The sequence below is a fragment of the Melanotaenia boesemani genome, chromosome 17 (assembly GCF_017639745.1).
Source record: "Melanotaenia boesemani isolate fMelBoe1 chromosome 17, fMelBoe1.pri, whole genome shotgun sequence".
In the NCBI taxonomy this organism is placed as follows: domain Eukaryota; kingdom Metazoa; phylum Chordata; class Actinopteri; order Atheriniformes; family Melanotaeniidae; genus Melanotaenia; species Melanotaenia boesemani.
Window position 1 is genome coordinate 4,441,386 of NC_055698.1, and position 12,878 is coordinate 4,454,263.

Here is a 12,878-nt window from a genome sequence, read left to right on the forward strand (position 1 = left end):
TTTTGGCTGTCGTGGAGGAGGTAAGTCTGCTCAGAGCTCTTGCTATCTCTCTCCCTGAAAGTTTTTGTAAAAGACCAAATGTTATGAAATCGGTTAGCTAATGTATTGATGTAATTTCCAACCTGCGACATAGTTTTGCAGAGAATGAAGTGTTTTTATTGAATTTTAGACATTCAGCATTAAGCATGTGTGTGTTAACGAGCTGACGTCATGTGTACTGCACTTTGCAACACATTTTTTTTAACGGGCTTCCCCTTGTCACAGGATCATCGGAATGTAGTTTGCAGCCCGGTTTCCTAAATGTAATTGGTGCGATCGAAATGTGCACTTTCAATCAATGTACAAGTGATTAAAACATGGTTGTGAGAAATGTAGTGTTCTGGATCAGCACTTGGCTCATTCATCCTGACGTGCAGCAGTGCAGGGATGGACTGCAGGCGGCTCCTGGTCAGTAAACACTTCGTACTAACAACTAAAACCTGATTCATAATAATTAGTTTGGTATGATTTGGTCACATTATCTACCCCCTGCGGCGCCGCAGAGGAGGAGCTAACGTGGTCCACGCTCGTGCTGCTGTGCAGCGAGCCAGTGGCCTCCTCAGAAACCGGTGGAGGTGGTTAGATCGGGGCGGAGACTGTTGTTCCATCCCAGAAAGGTGCAGAGTAATCATGCCGTGTGGTGTCCTGCACAACGTTGCACTGAGGAATGCCATTTCTCTTCCACCTGGCCTCCCTCCTTCCCCCTCACCATGAGGACCCTGATGCACGGCCCCCTCCCCGACATGAAGAGTTTCAACAGGCAGCGAGGCTGCATGAAGGTGTCATGCAGTTCTTTTAATGTCACACAGCCCATTACAGATTTGTTGCAGTTCATCCTGGACTTCCTTCACCGCGGGTGGTTTTCAGGATGGCGTCGGTCAGCACCGCCCACTTCCATGGTGTGCCATGCAACCAGGGGTAGCTTGTGCTCGGGCAGGCTGTCCCTGCAGCCTTTCCTTTATTTGTGTTTCCCCAAATAAAATGTTTTTGTGAGTCTACAAATTACCAACAAGCACATCAACTTCAGTGTCCATGAAATTGGGTTTTCTTGTCTTCTCTGTTGCCACGATGAAGCTCAAAATGCCTGAGATCAGCTGGCTTATTTAGAAACATAAGGTACTTTGCAATGACCATTTTTGGTAGAATGTGGGCGTGTATGAGGCGGGATTTCACCAGCGCAAACGTTCAGAAAGAGTGTTGTTTAATGGGAAATTGCTTCCACCTGTGTGTATGCCTGGTTTTATAAATTGAGTATTTTTTGGTGCACGGACACATTAGTAAATGAAGCCCCGAGCCTCTGCAGCTCAGTCCAGATCATGTGTCAGACAGAAAAACCTGCCGTCTCCTGAGCAATAACACTTACAAAACTTTTATTTATACACCTTTTTTAAAATGGAACATCTTACATATTACAGTAATATCTTTTACTTTTTAATTATATCTTACAGTGAAACCTTTAGACTACAGTTGGGACTGCTTTACTTCTTTTAGCATTTTGTCTTTTTCTGAAAACATTTAAAACAGTGTTTGAACTGTCAGCTCATCCTCTCTGCAGTCCGGTAGTCGATCAATAATTCTGATGTGCTGTTTGAATATTGTTGCCCTTCATCATGAAACCATTGAAATACTTTGAAATATAAATTTTCAACCATAGAAAAGAGTGTAATTATAAAACAGCACATTACAAGACTTTAAGACGTATTTCTGAACTAACTAAAGTTACTGCAGTAAGTGGTCAGTACTAACAGATTTTTCTCATTTTTATGCAGAACACTGGTGATGATGAAGTAGCTGTGATGTAGCCTGATGTTTAATGATGGGTGGGGAGAACTCAATGTGGTTCTATAATTTTATGGACTAGCATGCAGAGGGATTTTTTATGTCCAATAAAGAGTACAAATACGGTCCTCCTGCCAATAAAGGGTTAAACACTATTTAGCATAACAAACCCATCATGTGGTACTAGTAATGTAGCAAAGCTGCAAACTACATCTGACATGAAGTAAGATCAGAGGAAGAAGCTGCAGAACCAACAACTAGTAAAGTGAAGAGAAAACTCCAACTTTCCATGGCTTTCTGAGCAGGAGCAGAATCCCAAAGCACAGCTGGAGCAGACTAATCAGTCCAAGAGGCAACAGGAATCCAAGAGCAATGCGGAATGAGAAACAGGAACTGGAGAAACAACAACGATCTGGCAAATTATAAAGGAACCTGAGCAGAGAATTACATGTGATGGAGAAAATAGAACAAGTGATCAACAAAGGTAAAAATAAAGTAAACAAAGGAAAAGGCTTCCGTCTAGAAGGTGGAAACAACGCAGCTGCAAGTTGCTCGTTAACTGCTATGAAAAAAGAAGCAGAAGAAGAAGTAGCAGCAGTAGATGTAGAAGAAGAAGCAGTACCACGATCTATAAGGGGAATTTAGCCAGAATACACATCAGGGTCAAACTAACTCGGCAATGCTAGGAATAAGTCAGACTAAGTGCTGCAGATCCTAAATCCTTCCACATTTCTCCAAACACCTTTCCTACAACAAGATCAAGCATAAGACCTTCTTTGGTTTTGTTTAACTTTTGAACTGTCAGCATCAGTAGAAATCAAGCATCATCCATCACCTTCTGGTGCCAGCAGAGCTTATGGACTGTGCTAATGTTAGCTAGCTCTAATGTTAACAGCTTACTTGTGATTGTCTGATGCGCTCACAACCAATGAACAGCTGGTCATGAGGTCCATTACCTCACATTTATGTGTTTGTGAGACATGTCACCTAATATCTGGCACATGATTGCAAAGCAACGTTACGTTTACGTTTAGCAGGAAGCTACACTGAGTCGCCAACTGACAATTCTGTGGCTCACAAATTGTAATCTATATTTACAGAAAAAAATTATAGTATATGAATATAAAATATCTTCACATATAAATTTAATTATAAAAATATGTACAAATACTTTCAAAACCCAGTGCACTAGTATAATATGGATATGAAAGTGATTTCCTTTGTGGTTTTATCACACCTGCTCACTTTATTTCATCCACTGGTGAGACGACGTGGAAAGGGCTTTGACCTCTTTCTAGATGCTACTTGTTTATGCCTTTGATCTGTCTTACCGTTTATTCCCCATTTCACACTTTATTCATCACATATCTCACCTGTTGTTGCCATGACGTCATCACAAAGCTTTGCTCCCTTTATAGACGAGTTGCTCAGAGTTACGACCCACTATAGGTGTATGAGAAGGCATAACAAAAGAAAAGAACTGGGGACAGATGTTAATAATGGAACCAGTAGATTTATTGTTATAAGGGGAAACGGAGAACGAATAAATGGTGCTAATGACAAGTGCTGGGTTTAGCGAAGCTGTTCAAAGAAAAAACTAAATTCAACCGCTGCGATCCAACTCAAAAACAGCCAGTTGAAACAAAAACCAAGACTAATCAAAAGTGGGGCATAAAAACAACCTGGCCAGCTAATCTATGGTTAACAAAAAGCACAATTACATCCTAAACTAGCCCAACACACTCTAATTTAACTATTCTAAACTAACTAAACCATACAACTTTAACTCTAACAAAAACAACTTAAAGAGAAGCCAAGCAGGCTCTACGTTTTACCAATTAAAAAAGAAAACACCTAGAAAAGAAAACAAGACTACCAGTTGTTAAACTACAACACAAAACCAAACAGTTCTAACACTGTTGGATACCACTAGCCTATCCACACAAAATACCACAGACTAAACACACAATGAAAAATCACCAAAGCCCAACAAGCCAAGGGCAAACTGTCGGTGCCATACAGTTGCCGATGAGTTCACAGTTGCCTCTGGCTTTTACTTCCTGGCTGGTGACATCAGGAGCAGAGATTGGACCAGCGATGATCCAATCAGAAGGCAGGATGCTAAGGCGTGTCAAATCCAGCCAACTCTGAACAAGCAACAGGGGGCAGGCATTTGCATGCAGCATCAGCTCCGGGTGGCAGCAATGAGTGGCTTCTGTAACACTCAGAATTAAAACAACTACCAAGTCCTGAAAGCAACTCTGGATTCTCGGTGTGGTGAGTCCTTCTGAGCAGTTCTGGTCTGGTGTCCATTAATAAGGATGACAGACTAACAGGTAGTCAGTCACACCCAGCATGGAGATCAATGCGCATTGAGCAGTAACTGATGGTCTGATTATCAGGATTATCTCCATTTCATCTGCCGTGGAGATGTGATCCTTCTGGCATGCTAAGGACTACGTGTGAAATGTCTGTGCAACAAAGTGCTCAGTTGATTTCTTTCTTTTAAAAAATAAGGATTGCAAAACAATTTGTGAGCATTTGTCTTTACACTGAGTCCTATGTGAGGATAGTTGGAACAGAAATATATTTTTCAAGGATGTGATGGATTGAGGACCGTAACAAGAGGAAAGTGTAGATTTTCATTCCTGCTTCTTGTTGCAGCTCATTGTCTGGAGTTGTTGACGTTCATAAGAGATGCTTTGTTGCTTCTCGGTGCTGCACTACTTGAAGGAAGGCAGCTGACAGGCATCCCGGATAATGATGTTGTTCCATCTGCTGGGTTTTCAAGGTGCTATGGCTAAGGACTCTGTGACACCGGTGTTAATATATTCATTAAAAGCCACGGTCGGACAAGGTTACAGAGATGTTCACTCTGAGTGAAAATTGTTTTCGGGGTGAACCCAGAACTTCTGTCTGCTGTCTCCTTCAGTCCTGGAAACTCATTATGCCTGAAGAGCTCCCAGAGGAGGTGGAGCTCTCTTCATCTTAAATAATGACACTGAGTTGATGTTGTTCTGCTGGTTTTTCATGTCAACAGAAGTTATAGAAAGTTGTGTGTATATATATATATATATATATATATATATATATATATATATATATATATATATACATACACAGTATATAAATATATATATATATATATATATATATATATATACATACACAGTATATAAATATATATATATATATATATATATATATATACATACACAGTATATAAATATATATATATATATATATATATATATATACACTGTTATGGTGTCGAGGAGCTGAATAAAGTCTCCCAGGCTGAAGTCAGACAGATGTAAATAAAATCTTTATATTCAAATGGCCCTAAAGCTATAAACCTGAGAATGAAACTAGTACAGAGAAGGAGGTGAGCGTAAACAACCCACAGAGTTTAACCCTTCACCTGCTTGTTCTTCTGTTTATAGGCAACATTTTCAGTGATTATAATAAATCTGTTTAAAAATGTGTAGAAATAAACCTTCCTGAGCAGCTTTATAATACCAAGAGTGTTTGTTATCCAGTTAATGTTTCACATTAACGATTTCACTGCTATCAAAAAAACATTCATTCTTTTTATTATTGTCCAAAAGAAAAGAAAAAAAAAATTTTTTTTACATTGCTTTTTCTTAGAGTGATCCTTAAAGGGTTAAACTATTAAAATCAACACTGAAACATCATTAATCACAAACATTGAACTTCCACTGACTCTCCTACCAAACAGTCAAACTGGTGGATATTACAACACGTTGGGCTAAAATTTAATTACAATATTTACAATAAAGATAAGAAAAAAGACATTCTGCAACGAAGCGCTGGCCTCAGGACCTCTAAAGCCCTTTTCACACCGACTGTGCAGGGTTGAGCTGCGGTTCCATCATTAGCAGCCAAGGAGCTCCTGCTTGGTTTGTCCAGTGTTGTCAACAACAACGATGCACCTGCCTTGTCCTAAAGAGAAGGTTGTAGGCCAGGGCTACTCAATTCGGTCCTACGAGGGCCGCAGTCCAGCAGGTTTTCCATGTATCCCTGCACTAACACACCTGAGTCAAATTAATGAGTCATTGTGTAGAACCTGATTGGCTGTTAGAGCCACCTAATTTGACTCAGGTGTGTTAGTGCAGGGATACATGGAAAACCTGCTGGATTGCGGCCCTCGTAGGACCGAATTGAGTAGCCCTGTTGTAGGCTGACGACACCCAGATGATGACCCTCCTGAGTCTTGATATGAATGCAAACTTGCGTCTTTAGGAAATTCAAACCACAAAGCTTTTCTTCCATTTTGCTGTTTCTGTGCTCTAAAATGCAGCATGTTGAAGTTTCTCTCATGTAAAAGAAGTTTAAAAGATCTTGTCCTCGTACTTCGTTCTGTTTGCCTAATAAGTTTCCAGGAATTCAACCATTCAGAAAATGCTCCCATCCCTCCTGCTTTTAGGAGGATGCTTCGTCCCTGAGGAACCCTCAATAAATAGAAGCCTGGCTTGTTTGGTGTGGCAAAGCTTGCAAAGCTAACTGGATCCACATTCATATGACATGACACACCAGTGTTTTCTGGTCTGAATCAGTTGATGTTATGTTTTGTTTTTCCTCTTGTTTCCTGTTATAGCTACTTCTTCTACTCAATTATGAGCAACTTCACCTGCTGCCTTTCAGGATCAACTACTCAACTAACCACACCAAAGTTTTATATGAAACTATTTGTTTCCTAAGTTTTCAGACCCCTTCATTCATAAACTAATATTTATGTATTTAATAAGTGATGCAGCAGATTTCTCCTCTGTGTGTTTCTGACGTTGGTTCTGTTGAGGAAAACATCGCGAATGATGAGATATGAAAGTTGTGTTAATAGATCTAACATGAAAAAAGGATGTTATCACAGAGTCATTCCAGGTGGTATAAGAAGACACGCTCTTATCTAAAAATAACACACACACACACACACACACACACACACACACACACACACACACACACACACACACACACACACACAAAACCCCCTCCAGATCAGCTGCATCTTTGACCCAGAAAATTCATTTCCATATTCAGAACCTCAGAGAATAAAAGATTCTTCAGAGGAACAAGCTGGAAAAGAATGAAGTCAGACATAAAAAGAATGAAAAATATCCCTACAACTTGTTAAAAACATTACTAAGATAGTTTCATCACTCCTCTGCCTCACATTTCAAAGAAGACATGAATAATAACCGGCTGTTAGACGGTGCAGCAGCACAGTGCAGCGGGGTGGTTCAGCAGCTGCTCTCCTCAGATGATCACAACCCACAAGTCAAATAAAGTTCATCTTCCATCATCAGGATTAGCAAATCTGAACCAGGACTGTAGGAGTAAATAGTTGCTGAGTGTGTGCTTGATGTTTCCATAGCAACAGTCGATGAAAAACATAGTAACTTCCATCGGTCCATCATCAAAACTGGTCAGAATGTTGGAATAAATCCAGCACAGCTGCTGATTCCATCCATCCATCCATCCATCCATCCATCCATCATGGATGGATCCATTGGTGGGGTGAATGAGGCCACTGTTGAGGACTATGACTTTCTGAGGAGGCTGAGGTCCTTCAAAATCTGTCGGACGATGCTCGGGATGTATTATGAGTCTGGTGGCCAGAGCTCTTCTTTATGCTGCTGTGTGCCAGGGCAGCAGACTGGAGGTGGCAGACACCAACAGACTCAATAAATGATCCATAAAGCCGGTCATGTTGGAGTGGAGCTGGACTCTCTGAGGGTGGTGTCAGAGAGGAGGGTACTGTCCAAGCTAAGAACTATACCGGAGCTCTTCCCACCCTCTCCACGATATGTTGGACAACCTCAGGAGGACGTCCAGCTACAGACTGATTCAACCTCGCTGCAATATGGAACGCCACAGGAAACCCAGTCTTCCTGTGGACATCAGACTCCATTATTCTGCTTTGAGCCATAACCTCCTGTAAATATTGTAAATACTGTAAACATTTATATTTTTATTAGGCAAAGCAAGTTTATTTCTACAGCACATTTCATGTACAAGACTATTCAAAGTGCTTTACATTAAAGATTAAAAGCATCACAGCTGGGTGCAAGAAGCAATACCAAAGGCATTAAAGACAACCTTTAAAAGGAAGAAAAAAAAAGGCTAAAATAAAATACATAAAAAGCCAGAAATAAAGTTCCAGTGTGGGATGCTGAGTCAGCAGACCTGCAGTTTTCTGGGAGTTTGTTCCACATGTGAGGAGCATAAAAGCTGAACGCTGCCTCTCCACACTCAGGGAGACCTGTGAGGACAGCTTTACAGTAGTCCAGTCTACTAAATTTAAATGCATGGACCAGTTTTTCAAAATCCTGCTGAGTCATCAGTCCTTTAATCCTCAATATGTTCTTTAAGTGATAACAGACCGACTTCACAACTGTCTCAGTATAACTGCTAAAATCCAGGTCTGAGTCCAGGACTACTCCCAGATTTCTGGCTTGGTTGTTAGTTTTGAACGTCGCTGTTTGAAGCTGAGAATTGACTTTTAATCGAACAAGGCACGAGCATTATTGCTGCTCTTAGCAATGATGTCAGAAAGAAAGATGGTCTGGATTTCTCTGCTCCAGATTATAAGTCCTCGGTCTCTCTTTATAGATCTCAGTGTAAACCTGCAGCTTAGTTTTCCATAGTCTGGTTTTTCAGCTCTTACCAGCGTGGCATTTTTCCATGGAGCTCTGTTTTTGGCAGTGATCACTTTCACCTTGGTGGGAGTAATGACATCAATAATGCTGCAATTTTACCATTGAAATGATCCACAAGTTCATCAACTGAAGGCCAGGAGAGGGGGGTGATGGAGAGAAAGCTGGTAGAAACATTTCAGTGGTACCGTTTCCTGATAACCTTTGTTTGGGCTTTTTGTTGATAATAACAGCATCTCAAAGGAAACACAGGAATGATCAGACAGAGCAACATCCATCACCACAACCTGGGAAATATTCAGAGCTTTAGAGATGACTAGATCCAGACAGGGTCCTCTGTTCCACATGCTGAGTTAGACCAAAGTTATCAAGAACACAACATAATTCTTTGGTCCCTCTGTCCTCTGGGTTATCAGCATGAATGTTGGAATTACCAGCAATAATACACAGTCAGAGTCAACACAGATTACTGACAGAAGTTCAGCAAAGTCATCAGAAATGTTGCACAGTGTTTAGGTGACCTGTATATGACAAGGAAAAACACACGAGAGGGGGGAGGTCATCTGGAGAGCCACATATTCCAATGATGCAAAGTTTTTATAAGATATCTGCTGCATTGGACGGAATCATTAAACTAAACAGCCACTTCTCCACCTTTATGATGTGATCTAGCTTCATCCACAGAGCTGAAGTCTGGAGGGGTCGCTTCTATAAGAGCAACCCAATCATTTTCTCTGTCTAACCAGCTTTCTGGTAAAAGCAAGAAATTGACTTTGTGCTTTGTAATAAAATCATTAATTAAAATATTTTTCTAGCCAAAGATCTGACATTTAGCAAAGCTAGCTTCAGTGTGCTAAAAACATGACCTGTCCAGGTTTTGTTCTGAATGAAGGAATGAACACAAGATGTGATAAATTTATAAATGTATTGGGAGAGTCTTGCTTTTCTTAACATTTATCAGTCTTTTTTGTTGCCTATTAAAACAGGTATAAAAGAAACTACTTGAATCTCGGGCCCCGGATTATCCTGGAGAGAGCCGTGGGCACCCGCATAGCTGCAGCCTGGACCCAGCACATATCAATCAGATGCTGGGGTGTTATCAGGCTGGAGACAGATGAGGAGTTTGGTTCCATCCTGGAGGGAGGGGAGGTGGGATGTTTTGGGGTGGAAAGATGGGACTGGGACATAGGGTCAGTTCAGTCACCATAGTGACCAGCTCCTCCATCTGGGTGGTGAAGTCCAGGAGGGGTGGGGAGGATGAGGAGAGGCAGTGTGACCTGGATGGAGTATGATGAGTCCTTGCTGGAATCCTTGGGGGTTTCTTCACGAGGGGGGCTGAAGTTGTTTTTTTCCAGGCTTCCTCTAGACCAGGGGTAGCCAACGTTGGTCCTCGAGGGCACCAATCCGGCAGGTTTTCCAGATTTCTGTGCTCCAACACACCTGACTTAAACTAATGAGTCATTGTGGAGATCCTTATAGGCTGTTGGCTCCATTTAATTTGAGTCAGGTGTGCTGGAGCAGGGAAATCTGGAAAACCTGCCGGATTGGTGCCCTCGAGGACCGACGTTGGCTACCCCTGCTCTAGACTCTGTCTCACCACGTTGTTTTGGTCTCTCTTGTCTGTTGTCCTTGTCTGAGGGAACAGAGTGTTCAAAAAACAAACCAGGTTGGAGGTAAACACCCTCACTCCTGACCTGTTCAGGCAGAATCCATCTGTCTTAAAAAAAGTGTCTGCGGTCCCAGAATGAGCTGAAATTGTCTATAAATTAACTGGATGTGTAGTACATGCAGCCGACAGCCATGTATTCAGACTAAACAGCCTGCTGGATCTTTCCACTCCTCCTCTGATTGGAGGGAGAGGCCACTGATGAATATCTGGGCATCCAGACAGCCGATCGTATCCAGCAGTTCAGTAAAGTCCCGTTTCAGCTCATCAGATTGTTGTTTCACAGCATCGTTCCACCCCACATGCAGCATAAGCTTTTCCACCATTTACTCTCTAACATCTGATACCATCTCCTTGGAAAAGCTCAGTACTTTAGTACGTTTTTCACACATTTCTCACGTCTTTCACATCAAAGTCACCAACAACCAGAGTTTGAGGCCCAGCCATCTGCTTTTACTTTCTGAGTTGTTCTTTGGTCTGACCCTGTTGTGTATGGAGATTTCATTGCGGTCATCAGATGTAGATCCAGAATCCTGCAGCAGTGGAGCAAACCTGTTCTGTAGTTGCATGTCTGCTTGTTGAGGAGGAAACTTGTTGTTAGTTTTCCTTCTGACAACTGCCCATGACTGTGTCTTGCAAGGGAGAGGGGTTGAGGAGGCAAGGCAGTTTATTTGTATAGCACATTTCATGTACAGGTCAATTTAAAGTGCTTTACCTAAAACAAAAGCATTACAGATATTAAGAAATAGTAAAAGGCAGCAACAAATAGCAAGAATCACAATAAAATCATGCATAGGCACATGAAAAAAGAAATGTTCTTAACCTGGATTTAAAAATGTCTACATTTGGTGAAAGTTTAATCTCCACTGGCAGTTTGTTCCACTTATTTGCAGCAGTTGTTTGCAAAGGAGGTGCTTGGTCTGGATGGCAGAGCAGGCCAGCCGGTCGCATCACTAATCTCAGCAAACTGGGCTCTCCTGTTACTCGTCCTCGCATTTACCTGTAAGATAATTTACTCTTTGGCTTTGCACCAAGAGTATTCCAGGGAGGATTATCAGTGAAAGAGTTTTTACCTTCTACACTGTCCTCCTGTTTCTTTCCAGCCATGTTTGTGCTAATTAGCTGTGTGTTAGCAAAATTTTGCCTGCTGGTTTTTATTAAAGGTAAAGTTGGATTGTTTCCACCCAATCCATTAACTTCCACATTTACCTGGAGCCGTTGGATCTTTGTTTCCAGCATGGCGATGTTCTGTAGAGGGTTGTAATAGTTATCTGTAGAGAGGGGAGGCATCTAGCAGCTAGTTAGCTTTAGCTCCTGAGTAGCTGTAGATAAGGCTTCTGCTATTTGTAGGCCGTGCTGACATAATACTGACAAGATTGTAATTGTCTTAAAAAAAAATCTCTGAGTTATTAATGAGGACCCAGGAGCTGCTGCCTTTAAATGTCTGGAGTAGGAAAATAAGAAAAGTGGCTGAAAATTGCAGGCAGAGGAGAGAGTGAAGCAGCAAAGCGTCAGCAGGGGAACAGACTTTGTTGTATTATTTATATTTAGTTTTGTTTTTCTCGTTTTATTATGTTTATGAAGCTCATCTTAACCATTTGCTGAGAAATATTCAAAAAAAGATTTGATAAAAGACAAAGTCATTATAATTTAAAACTGTGAGATATTTATAAAACCAGGATTCAGAAATAAAGTGTCGTTGAAGGATGTGTTTCAGTGGACGGGGTGAGTTTATGGAACAAAAAATAAACTAATGTCACTGTTTAGGGGTGTTTAATTTGGTGTTCTGTTCCTTGGTTTCTATTGGCCTTTAGTCGTGCGTTTGTTGGTTTCTTGTCCTGAGGGGTATTGCACGAAACCAGAATAAAGAAATCCAGGATAATTAAGCAAGCCCAGCTTGACCTAGCTTGCGCGGCCTATCCTGGCTTAATTGGTTGCACGTTTGCTGAGCCAGGATGAGAAGGTGCGGCTAGGTTAAGCCAGGTGAAGATAGTTGGGATAAGTGCGTGTGCACGGCATACTTAAACAGACCTTGCGATCGCTCACAGAATCACCGATGGGGAAATGAATAAAAGTCACGCGTCCTACGTCACGGCCGCTGAACAACAGCTCTGAGAACGCTTCAGGAGAGTTTCCACACTACTTTCTCTTCCCTTCTTATCTGAACATTTTACCCTGAAACCTTGGAAATGTGGAACCCTGGAAACCTTGAGACCCTGACTGTTCACACAAGTTGCTGTTTTGCTTGCTTTTATTTTATTTTTTTTTATTTTTTGTTTCCAGACTAAAACATATCCAAGTCAGTGACATGCTACATTAGCAAAGGCAGCTCGTTTCCCATCAGATCTGTAGCTGCAGGTGTTCAGTGACGCTGCTTCTGAACTAGAAACTCAGAGTAAAAAACAAAATCAGACATAGTTATTTATGTATATGACTTATAATGGAAATATTTCATGACCTGATTCTGCATCAATAAATTTTGTTTGGCTTAAACCTGCATAATACTAATAATCTGTAAACACAGGACTTTGGATCAGTAAGGTGGATCAGGGAATTCAGCCCAATTCCAATCCATGAATCAGGTCAATATTGGATCAGATCAGCCTCAACTCCAGTTTTTTGTACATGCACAGGTGTAAATAAAGGAAATAAAACAGATATACAGGTCTATACACACACATAGACATTGGATTTCATGGGGAGAAATGTAGGTGTTA